The 12,437-nt window shown below is 39.7% G+C and overlaps 1 non-coding gene across 1 annotated transcript; it reads right to left on the reverse strand.

The window, feature by feature from the left end:
• Positions 1–1,427: 1,427 nt before the first annotated feature.
• On the reverse strand, positions 1,428–1,534 carry LOC147928559 (small nucleolar RNA R71). Its single transcript, XR_015581084.1, has one exon. It is a non-coding gene; the product is annotated as a small nucleolar RNA R71 (small nucleolar RNA).
• Between the last annotated feature and the right edge of the window lie 10,903 nt (positions 1,535–12,437).

Below are 12,437 nucleotides of genomic sequence, written 5' to 3' on the forward strand. Positions count from 1 at the left end.
ATAGTCATAGCTTGAGTCCATCCCATGAATCCATCCTTAAGACCTTTCTTTGTTTATTGATTTCCCTGTTTTAAATCCTGTTAATTGATTGTTGCTTGCTCTGTTTCAATATTTGCTATGTTTATGACATTCGCTCATCAACTCGACCATCCACTCGATCGAGCATCCAATCGAGTGCTTGCTCGAGCTCATTCCAGAGTTCCTGTTTTATGTTCTGCATCTTTCTATTTCATTCCCTGTCTCATTCTAGTTGCATTTCCTATTGCATTCATTTAGTTTCTGTTTAATCATGTGGCATTATTTGTTTAGCATTAGTATAATTTATGTTCCTGTTCATGTTTCATTCTATTACTGCTTTGATCATTCTGTTTACTTTGCATCTAGCATCTTGTTTTAGTAGGTTAACATTCTGCATTATCATCATTAGGTTGTTAGTGACAAACATCCTTTATATTTGGCTTGACTTAGATGAGTATTCACATCCTGATTGCTTGCATCACACTCATTATGGTTTGACATCCTTTATGCTACAACTACATAAGGGTAATTGAAACATTTTGCATCCATCTCTATATTCATCATCATATCATCCATCATCACACAAGATACCAAGTTTCAATTTGGTGTCGTTGCCTGTTTGAGTGTTTATTTGTGACATTTAGGATTTATACAAGTCTAAGATTAAGTTCTATTGCTCCTTTAACCATTACTGATTCAAATTCTTCATCTGCTTGGTTGTTTTGGGTCTCAGGTACCAACTCAACATACAACTCGAGCTACCACTCGACCGTCTGCTGTTCGAGTACCTGATCGAGTCACAACCCGGATACAATTAGTCGTCTCGTCTCAGTCAGTTCGACCTTCACTCGAGCCAGTGCTCGACCGAGTGCTTGTTCGAGTACCTGATCGAGTCAGTTGATGCAAACAGGATCCAAGGGTAATCAGAATCTTTAGAGGTACCTTGATCACATCAACAGACTACCAAGAGATTTGAGACAGCAGAGAACAAGAATCCAACAAGAACAAGAGAATCAGTTGCTAATGGAGCAACAAAACAATCAAGATCCAAGACCAAGAAACATTGGTGCTGGAGATGCACCAAACACACATAACCAAAGAGCTGGTATTGTGCCTCCAACAATTGCTAATAATCAAAAGTGGACTGATCTCTATGATTCAAGCAAATAAGTTCCATGGTTTGCCAATGGAAGACCCCCTAGACAATCTTGAAAAGTTTGACAAAATTTGTAGCCTCACAAGGATAAATGGTGTAAGTAAGGATGGATTCAAGCTAAGACTGTTCCCTTTTTCCCTTGGAGATAAAGCACATTTGTGGGAAAAGACCTTACCAACAGGAGCTATCACAACCTAGGATGGCTGCAAAAAAAGCCTTCTTAGCTAAGTTTTTCTCCAATGCAAGGACTGCTAGATTGAAGAATGAGATCTCAAGTTTTGCACAGAGAAATAATGAAAGCTTTTGTGAGGCATGGGAGAGATTCAAGAGCTTCCAAACTCAATTTCCTCATTGTGGCTTCAAAAATTAGTCCTTGCTCAGCACTTTATATAGAGGGTTTCTACCTAAGATGAGGATGCTTTTGGACACAACCTCCAATGGAAATTTCCTCAACAAGAAAGTGGAAGAAGGATGGGAGCTAGTAGAGAATCTAGCACAATTTGATGAGAACTACAATGAGGACTATGACAGAACAATAAGATTTGTCTCCAATGATCAAGATGAGAAGTACAAGAAGGACTTGAAGGTTGTTCATGAGAAGTTGGACAAGATTCTACTAAGCCAACAAAAGAACATTCATTTCCTTGCTGAAGAATAAGCTCCAGTTCAAGATGGGGAGAGTGAATATGCAGAGATTTGCTACATGCAAAATCAAGGAGGATTCAAAGGTTACAATCAAGGAGGAGGATTCAAGAACAACAACTTCTCCTATAGAAGCAACAATGTGGCCAATCCTCAAGATCAAGTCTACCCACCTCAACAGCCTCAACAGCAAAACAACAATGCACCCAAACAACAACATCAAGGGTTCCAGCCTCAATTGTGTCCCCCACCAGGGTTTCAGACTAACCAAGGCCAAGAACCAGATTTAAGAACTATGATGCAAAAAATGTTGCTTGGGCAAGCTAATGGGCAGATTGAGGATGCAAAGAAGTTTGCTGAACTGAACCAAAAGATAACTTCTCAGTATAATGATCTCAACATCAAGTTTGAAAGTCTGAACTCTATAGTGAAATACATGGAGAGCAACATTTCCTCTACTTCAGCAACAAAGCCTAACCAACTTCCTGGAAAAGTCATTCAAAACCCAAGAGAGTTTACTGCTAAGGCTATTCATCTGTATGAGAAAGCTGTCACTGAGGACAGTGAAGTTCAAGCTGCGGAGGATTTGTCATTTCTTAAAGCCCAGAGTAAAGATTTCTCACATCAAACTGAAGTCGGCAAAGGACTCGACCAGCCACTCGACCACACACACGATCGAGTGACTGATCGAGTGTCCAGTCGAGTTGCTGCCCCAGAAGCTGTCAAGCCTGTTAATTACATTCCTCCTGCTTATAAACCACCTCTACCATTCCCAGGACGTTTCAAAGCACAAAAGCTGAAAGAACTAAGGGAAATCATTGAGAAAAGAGAAATGATGACTTTACAAGAAGAGGTTGAGAAGAAAGAAGAAGTGATGGCTTTGAAGGAAGAGGTTGTCATAGCATTCAAGGAAGAAGAGAGAGGACCTGCTTTGGAACAATATGCTCCATATCCTCTCTACCAAGGCATGCTACTTGAGATGTCAAAGCAGAAAGCTCAGAATCAAGACAAGAAGGATCTTGAAGAGATTGAGGGAGTTATCATCCCAACTAAACTTGAAGATCCAGGTCCATTCAATCTGCCTTGCTCCTTCAACTATCTTCACTTCAACAAGTGCTTGTGTGACTTGGGAGCATCTATCAGTGTGATGCATTACTCAATAGCACAAAAGCTTGGTCATACTAAACTCAAGTCTAGCAACCTCTACATAAGTCTAGCTGATGGATCCAATAGAGATGTGGTTGGAAAACTAGAAAATTTTCCAGTCAAGTTGGGCAAGGCTAGGATTCCTACAGATTTTGTGATAATATACATGGATAATGAGCTTGAAGATCCTATTATCCTAGGAAGACCATTCCTAGCTACTGCTGGAGTTGTAATTGATGTCAAGGAGGGATTGGTAACCTTGTGCATAGCTGAGGATTTGATCATGAAATTTGATATCAACAACCCAACCAATTTGCCCTCTAGGTATCAGCCTTTTGTTCTTAATGACAAGAGAGATTATGAGGTTTCAAGTGAAATGGAAACTCCAAAATCTAAGCTCTTTTCTCATGAGGAATCAGTGGAAAAGCTCAAGGGTTCAGTTCAAGAGTTGACTGGTCTAGTGAAGGGACTTCAAGTGCAACTCAACAAGAGTTCTTTGAAGAAAGCAAGACCAAGGCTCAAGATTAAGAAGAAACAAGGTTCATGTGTTAAGGGTGAAGTGATCAAGGAACAGCTTCACACTGATCAAGTGGTACCAGGGAGGATCTCATCACCTCCTTGGTCTCTAAACCAAGCCTGAAAAGGCAATCGAAGTTAAGCTTAATGACTTTAAACAAGCTCACTAGGGAAGAAATCCCTAACGTATCATTGTAAATATGTTTAATTTTTCTTGTAGTTTTGATTTCTTTTCTTTTATGTTTGTGTTGGGTAAGCCATTTTAAGAGAGTGTAGATGGATTTAAGAAGATTTGGACTTGTAGAAGTGAATTCGCAAGCCCACTCGACCAGCCCATGAGAGGTACTCGATCGAGTGGACTAGAAGATCAAGCCCAATCGATTCAACTTTTTCTTGCACGATCGAGTGGGGGGGAGAAAGGAGTTCAAATTTCAAAATTTGGTCAAGCACTCGACCAAATGGGGTCGAGTGGTGGGGTCGAGTTGCAGAAAAAGAGAGTCAAAGATTCCCAATTCACCCTCCACCCTTGTCTCTTTGTCCCCTTAGCTTCTTTATAAGCAGCTAAACTCGATCTTATGCTTCTCACACTCTCTCATTTGCTTAAAACAATCAAAATCTAGCTTAAAATCTCTCTCAAGTTCATCTCTTTGCTCAAGCTTTGTTCTTTTGGTTTTTGGGTTACTAACCTATTAACTTTGAGCTTTGAGTCTATTCATTTCAGTTCTTTCTTTCAAAAATGTCTTCAAGGTCTACAAGATCATCTCAACAAGCTACTGATCGCTCATTGGAACGAAGTGATGCATAACTTGCATCAAGAAGGCAAGCTGGTGGAAGTACTCGACCACCAACTCGAGCAGCCAAACGACCGAGTGCTGGTTCGAGTAGGCGGTCGAGTGGCGTGTCGAGAAGAAGACATCAGCCAGTTGAGGAGGATCCTGAGCAAACTGAAAGTGAGGAAGAGATGCAGTTCATTCTTCAAGAACACATGAGGAGGAACAAAGCAAAAGGAAAGAGGCCAGCTGAAGAACAACAAGAAGAAGAGGTTGAAAGTGAGAGTGAAGAAGAACAAGAAGAAGAAGAAGTAGAAGAAACGGGAAAAGAAGAACAATCATGTGGTCTAACTACAAAACAGCTCTATGCAGCCTTAATGAGGATGAGCTTCCAAGGAACAAGATATCCACACAAGGAGACCATGGAAAAGCTGGGAATTGCTGAAGATGTGGAGTTTCTTTTTGAGAAGTGCAACCTAAGCAAGTTCATGGATTTGTGCATGGGGGAGTATAGAGAAGAGAGCTGTGAGTTCTTAGCCACCATCAAGTTTCACTTCTACCTAAGGATGGACAAGGAATTGGGAGCTGGTTGTTGTGATTTCACCATCAAGGGGAAGAGATATGAGCTTTCATTTAAGAAGATAGCCAATACCTTTGGCTTTGAAGTTGGTAGTCAAAGGAATATGATGATACCAAGGGAAGAGCTTTTCTCTGTTTGGGAAACCATTGGAGACAACAACATCAACTCATCCTCCAAGTCCAAGAGGTCAAAGATAAGGAGCTCAGTCCTAAGGTACTTTCACAAGGCACTAGCAAACACTTTCTTTGCTAGAAAAGAGATTGGAAATGTGAATGAGGGAGAACTCAAGATGATTGATGCAGCACTCAATGGTATCATCCTTCAAGCAAGAAATGGCACCATCATCCTTGGGAGTAGTGTGGAGACTGATCTTGTCATGCTCATTATTGACCAAATGATATACTATAGAAGCTGGGTGAGCAAGTTGCACAAGAGGGGCTCAACTGGAGTTCTAACCATTGGAAGCATCATCACTCCAATGCTAGTGGCTGCAAAAGTACCACTTAGAGGAGAGCAAGCCAAGCCAAGATGGATTGACACCAACTACCTCACATATACTCTCATTCTAGCCAAGGAGATGCACAATGGGAAGCATCTCTTCAACTTTGAGCTTCCAACACTAGGGAAGACTCAACTTGTTCTACCCAACAAGGAGCGTACCACCATAAGTGAAGGGGTGAACATTGATTTTTGGCCAGCTGCTGAGTTCTTGTTTGATGGGACAGCCCAAGTGAGAGTAGATGAAGCTGGAGATGTAGAGATGGCTGATGGGGAAGAGCAATTTTACTTTGAAGACTATGAGCCAAGCCCAAGAGATAGTAGATGAGTGAGAGAAACTAGCAAGAGGTTGACACTCCTACAGAAGTGGAACAAGTGGCAAGGAAAGAACTTTGACAAGCTGAAGAAGAAGATGGGAAGGATGACTAAGTCCATCAAGGGTTTAAAGAAGGAGATTGATGAATTAAAGAGTGGGAACTCTTCACCAGCACCATCTAGCCCTTTGAGGAGGAGTAGCTCAACAAGAGCATTATCTAGAGCTGAACTAGCAGTGGAACCGGCAAGACAAGGTTTAGCTTCAATGCATGAGCCAATTCAGAGGAGGAGAAGGTCAAGTCGCCCAGAACAACAATCGGCAAGGCACTCGACCGGCTCACTCGAGCAACCACTCGACCAAGCACCTCCAATGCACTCGGCCGAGTACCTGCCCAGACCTCCTTATGGTTTCCCAGCTCCAGCAGGCTATCCCTATGGCCAAGCTTACCCTCCCATCCGTCCCCAATACTTCATGGATCCAGCTCTCTTGCAGCAGTACTACCAGCAGCAAGGTCAACAGTTTTTTCCACCACCACCCATTCGGCAACCAACTCGACTACACCACTCGACCGAGTACCAGTCGATGGCCATAGTCGAGTTGCCTCCTTCTCTACCTCCAAGTCAACCACAAGACTCCCACTACACCTATGAAAGCATGAACGAGGATTTGGACAGCTTCTTCCACAATCCATGAGGTAACAACATCACCTTTTCATTATAAATACCATTGCATCTCTAGTTTTGTTTTGTTTTAGGTCTTGAATCTTCTTCCAAATTTCTCTTATACAAGGGACTGTGTAATTTAAGTTTTGGGGAGGGTTTGAGATAGTATTTGATGATGTGTTCTGTTTTCTTATTTCAAATTTTTAGCATAATTATGTTAGTACTTGCATTTCATCTATCGCATAGAAAAACCCTAAAAATTTGAAATTTTTTTGCAAAAATCTTTACGAAAAAAAGAGTGTTCATGTAGTTTGCATTGCATATTAGCATCTTGTCTAGCATGTTTCATATAAGACTGTTTAATATTTGCATTAGGGATCTATGATGAGTTTAGCCTTGTTAGCTTGTTTAAATTCACTAAACTAGGATCAATGCCTATGTTAATAGTACTTTGATGCTAGCTGAGTGGTTAGAAACATAAGATTGAACCAATGGGAAGTATGAGATTGTTAAAAATGGTTATGGTCAAGGAAAAGAAAGAAAGAAAATAAGAGTATAGAGAAAAGCTTTAATGTCTTAAGAAGTAAGAAGAAAAGGGAACCATAGCAATAAGAAAAAAATCTCCATTCCACTAGTTGATTCAAATAAGAAACCTCTCCTAAGGCTTAAAAACAAAAGAGAAAAGGGTATTTGAGAAGAAAAGAAGACAAAGGGTAGAACTAGGATCATTTGGGTTTAGAATGATAGGATCAAACACTTTGGTTACTTTTGGGTAGACAAGGTTTTGTTCTTGTATGTGTCTAAGTGTTCTTACCTTTAACATTCTTCTAAAGCTCAATCCATTTTTAATGAGAGAACTTTGATATTGATAAGCCCCACTATAAAGAGAGACCATCATTGTCTCTAGACCTTTATTACCAAGACAAATGAGTTTAAAGCATTGCATAAGATTGATTCATGTTCTAGCTTAATGAATGTTAAAGGAAATGGTTGATTTGAATGCATGTGGATATCTAAGGCTCAAATCAGTAAAGGTTGTGAAAGGCTTGTCTAAATCTTTAAGTACAGCTCATTCAACTTGCTTCATAGTACTAGTAACTTGGACACTGATTCTAGCTAGTTTGTTAGCAAGCTTTAGGAGCTGAGATCCCACTTTCAAACATCACCTACCTTCTTGTGTCTTTCATTTGCTTGAGGGCAAGCAAAGACTAAGTTTGGGGGTGTTGATGTTCATATATTTTACCCTGTTTTCCCTTAGCATATTCACATCTTTTGCATGATTTTCTATCTCATTTGTCCATTAATGTGTAGCTTTAGAACTGTTTATGCATTAGAGTAGATTTGCATTGCATTTGCATAGTTTCTTGCATAAACAGGTGATTTTGGATCCTAAAGAGCATGGAAGTGATGCTGAAGAAAATTGGAGCTGTAAAGAGAAGGAAACAAGGGATTTGGAGCTGAAGAATCAAGGTCCGGAAGTCCACTCGACCACCCACTCGACCAGGCACTCGACCGTGTGCAGAGAAGGACTCGACCGGATGGGAGAAGCAGAAGAAGAGGCCACTCGACCAGCACTCGACCGAGCACCTGGTCGAGTTGACCGAGCCGCCCACTTATTTTGTCTTTTAGCATTTTTAGGGCTTCCCTTCCTTTTCCTATAAAAGGCCTTGTACCCTGCAGCCACCAAAAAGGAGAGACTTTTTAGAGTACAATTCTAGACCTAGTATTTATCCTTTTGGGAATTATTCCTTTTTGCTTTGGATTGCTTAGATCTTTTAGCCACTTTTGCTTATTTTTAAGAAATCTTTAATACTTGTTGGTTCCATAACTTTCAACGTATTAAGAATTTGAGTTTGATTTCTTCTTCAATATTGTAGATCTTCATCTCATCTTTCCAATCATGCAAGTTTCATTGATTTCTGGGTTTATGACTTTGTACATCATGTTTTGTGATTGTGAGTAGTGGTTTAGGATCTTGAGGATGGATTAGGGTGGATAAAGGTTATGGTTGTTTGGATTGGTCAAGATTGATTGCTTAATATCTCTTCTGGGTTAGATATGCTCTATGCTATTCTTATACTGAGAGGGTAAGGGTATATCTTAAGCTTCTTAGCACCACACTAATGTCTAAGTTGTTAGATAAAGCTAATACTAGAGATTATCATGAAACATGCTAAGAGATTAGATGTTTTGTTCATTTTTGACATTAATGATCTGGTTGTTTAATGCCTGCTTTGATATGTAATAGCTAGTGAGAGCTAGGTCTAAGAAGTATATTGGCTTGATTGTTATTGTCATGAGAATGGATTAACATGTATTAGAAGATCATTGTCTAGAGATAGCTCATTGTTGATTGAGGTTTGTTGGCCAATTTAGATAGCCATAGCTTGAGTCCATCCCATGAATCCATCCTTAAGACCTTTCTTTGTTTATTGATTTACCTGTTTTAAATCATGTTAATTGATTGTTGCTTGCTCTGTTTCAATATTTGCTATGTTTATGACATTCGCTCATCAACTCGACCATCCACTCGATCGAGCATCCAATCGAGTGCTTGCTCGAGCTCGTTCCAGAGTTCCTGTTTTATGTTCTGCATCTTTCTATTTCATTCCCTGTCTCATTCTAGTTGCATTTCCTGTTGCATTCATTTAGTTTCTGTTTAATCATGTGGCATTATTTGTTTAGCATTAGTATAATTTATGTTCCTGTTCATGTTTCATTCTATTACTGCTTTGATCATTCTGTTTACTTTGCATCTAGCATCTTGTTTTAGTAGGTTAACATTCTGCATTATCATCATTAGGTTGTTAGTGACAAACATCCTTTATATTTGGCTTGACTTAGATGAGTATTCACATCTTGATTGCTTGCATCACACTCATTCTGGTTTGACATCCTTTATGCTACAACTACATAAGGGTAATTGAAACACCTTTCATCCATCTCTATATTCATCATCATATCATCCATCATCACACAAAATACCAAGTTTCAACGAGTCATCGGAGTTCTAGGATTATCAGTCTACCGACCTTAGAGAATCGATTCCTTGGGAGGATCACATCAAGTGGTATCAGAGTCCGCTCAAGGACTTTTGGTATTCTTCTAATCAAAATCTATCCATCTTTTCATCTTCTCATCTATCCATCTTTTCATCCTCTTTCTTTCATTTTTTATCTTTTCATCTTCTTTTTTTCATCTTTTATCTTTTCATCTTTTATCTTTTCATCTTCTTTCTTTCACGTTCTATCTTTTTTATTTAATTTTGTATCCGTTATGTAAAAAAAAAAGAAAAAAAAAGGAAGAACCCATTCTTTCTTCAAAAAAAACAAAAAAAAAAACAAAAAAAAAAGGAAGAACCCGTTCTTTTCTTTTTTTTTTTTTTAAAAAAAACCTTTTCTTATATATTTCTTTCCATCGATCTATTCCATTCTAATTCTTCTGTTTGGGTAACAAGTTACTGGAACACTTTGGTATCTCATTGAGTTGAGTGGGATTAGTTCTATTGGAATCTTGGAGAAAACCACTACTGTGAGGACATTTTGAGAGATTGAGTGAAACACTTGAGAGAAACACTTGTGAGATTTTTTGTTTTACTAACTTGTTTTGCACAAAAAAATGACTTTCAATACAAATGGAGGCATTGAGGCTTTGCACCAGCTGTTGGATAGAGCACCACAGCCTCAGCAACAGTCCGAAGAGGAACCAGGCCGGAGGGGCAGAGATCGGCCTAGACATAACAGAAATGAAGAAGACGACTACTACAGCCAAAGAGGCAATTCATCTAGTGAGGGTCAAAGGCGTCCAAAACAAAACAGAGAGGTTAGAGGAAGAAATGATGATGATTTGAGAGGAATCAAGTTGAAAATACCACCATTTTACGGAAAGAATGATCCAAATGCTTACTTGGAGTGGGAAAAGAAAATGGAGTTAGTCTTTAGATGTCAAGACTATTCAGACCGCAAGAAGGTTCAAGTAGCTGCTACAGAGTTTTATGATTATGTGATCAATTGGTGGGATCAGCTGGTTACTAGTAGGATGCGCCGACGTGTCCAACCTGTTGACACATGAGATGAATTGAAGACAGTTATGAGAAAGAGGTTTGTGCCCAGCCACTACAACAGAGAGTTGCATCAGAAATTAAGACGTCTAAGTCAAGGCAGCAAGAGTGTAGAAGATTACTTCCAGGAGATGGAGTCTCTTATGATTAAAGCTGATATTGAAGAAGAAGTAGATGCAACTATGGCGAGGTTTCTAGGAGGATTGGCTAGAAATATTCAAGATCAAATGGAGTTGCAGACCTATGAGGACTTGGAAGAGATGTTGCACAAGGCGATTCTGATTGAGGAGCAACTTAAGAGAAAGAGCAATACTCGACAAGTCGCTGGTTCTAGTTCAAAGCCGAGTTACTACAAGGAGGATAAGTCAAGTTTTCGGCCTAGGACAGACTTCAAACCAAATGTAAATGTGGGAGCTAAGCCAAATGTTTTTGGACAAGATTCAAAAGGAAAAGCGGAGGCTACTCACACTAGGAACCGAGATATCCAATGTTTCAGATGTCATGGGATAGGACACTATGCTAGTCGATGTCCAAACCAGCGAACCATGATATTGATGGCGAATGGAGAGGTTGAAACCGAGGAAGAGAAAGAATGTGATTCCACTTCATCTTTGGAAGAACATGAGGTTTGTGCTATAGAGGGAAAATTGTTGGTTACACGAAGAGCTTTAGTGATGCAAGACAAGATCCAGGAAGTACAACAACGAGAAAACTTGTTCCACAAAAGGTGCTTGGTGAAGGATAAAGTGTGCAGCCTTATCATTGATGGAGGAAACTGTACTAATGTTGCAAACACTATTTTGGTGGACAAACTGAAGTTGGATACAAAGAAGCATCCCAGGCCATATAATCTTCAGTGGTTGAATAACCAAAGGAATATGAAGGTTAACCAGCAAGTGTTGATTCCATTTTCCATTGGGAAGTATGAAGATGAAGTGTTATGTGACATATTGCCTATGGAAGCAAGTCACATTCTGTTGGGAAGGCCATGGCAGTTTGATCGCAAGGTTAATCATGACGGCTACACCAACAAACATTCTTTTGAGCACAAAGGGAAGAAGATCACACTAGTTCCATTAACACCACAAGAGGTCTACGAAGATCAGTTGCAACTTGGAAAGAACAATGTGAGTGAACCCCTAAACACTAAAAACCACAAAGAAGAGAGTGAGAGTTTGAGAAAAGCCCAGCCAAAGGCCTTTGAGAGTAATCCTGTGAGACAATCTAACTTCTTTGTGAGAGCAAGTGAGATTAAGAGAGCTTTATTTTTGGATCAACTTATCATTTTGCTTATGTACAGGGAAACTCTCATGAGTTTGACTAATCTTGAGCCGGAACTTCCGAGCAATATTGTTTCTCTTTTGCAGGACTATGGCGATGTTTTTCCAGAAGAAAATCCAGATGGTTTGCCACCAATTTGGGGAATTGAACATCAAATAGGTTTTGTCTCAGGAGCTTCACTTCCTAATAGGCCAGCCTATAGAACCAATCCTGTGGAGACAAAGGAGCTGCAGAAACAAGTCAGTGAGCTCATGGAAAAGGGATACATTAGGGAGAGCATGAGCCCATGTTCTGTGCTGGTGTTACTTGTGCCAAAAAAAGATGGTAGTTGGAGAATGTGCGTGGATTGCAGAGCCATCAACAATATCACTGTAAAGTATCGCCACCCTATCCCTCGCTTAGATGACATGCTAGATGAGTTACATGGGTCTTGTGTGTTTTCTAAAATTGAGCTTAAGAGTGGATATCACCAAATTCGTATGAAGGAGGGTGATGAGTGGAAAACTGCATTTAAGACTAAGAATGGATTATATGAATGGCTTGTGATGCCTTTTGGGTTAACAAATGCACCTAGTACTTTTATGAGGTTAATGAATCATGTCTTGAGAGCATTCATAGGAGTTTTTGTGGTTGTGTATTTTGATGACATCTTGATATACAGTCGAAGCCTAGATGACCATGTAGAGCATTTGAAAACTGTTTTAGATGTTCTTAGGAGGGAGTAACTGTTTGCCAATTCCAAGAAATGCACTTTTTGCACAGATAACCTTGTTTTCTAGGATTTGTTGTGAG

This window comes from Camelina sativa, chromosome 14 (assembly GCF_030686135.1).
Source record: "Camelina sativa cultivar CO46 ecotype springtype chromosome 14, ASM3068613v1".
NCBI lineage: Eukaryota > Viridiplantae > Streptophyta > Magnoliopsida > Brassicales > Brassicaceae > Camelina > Camelina sativa.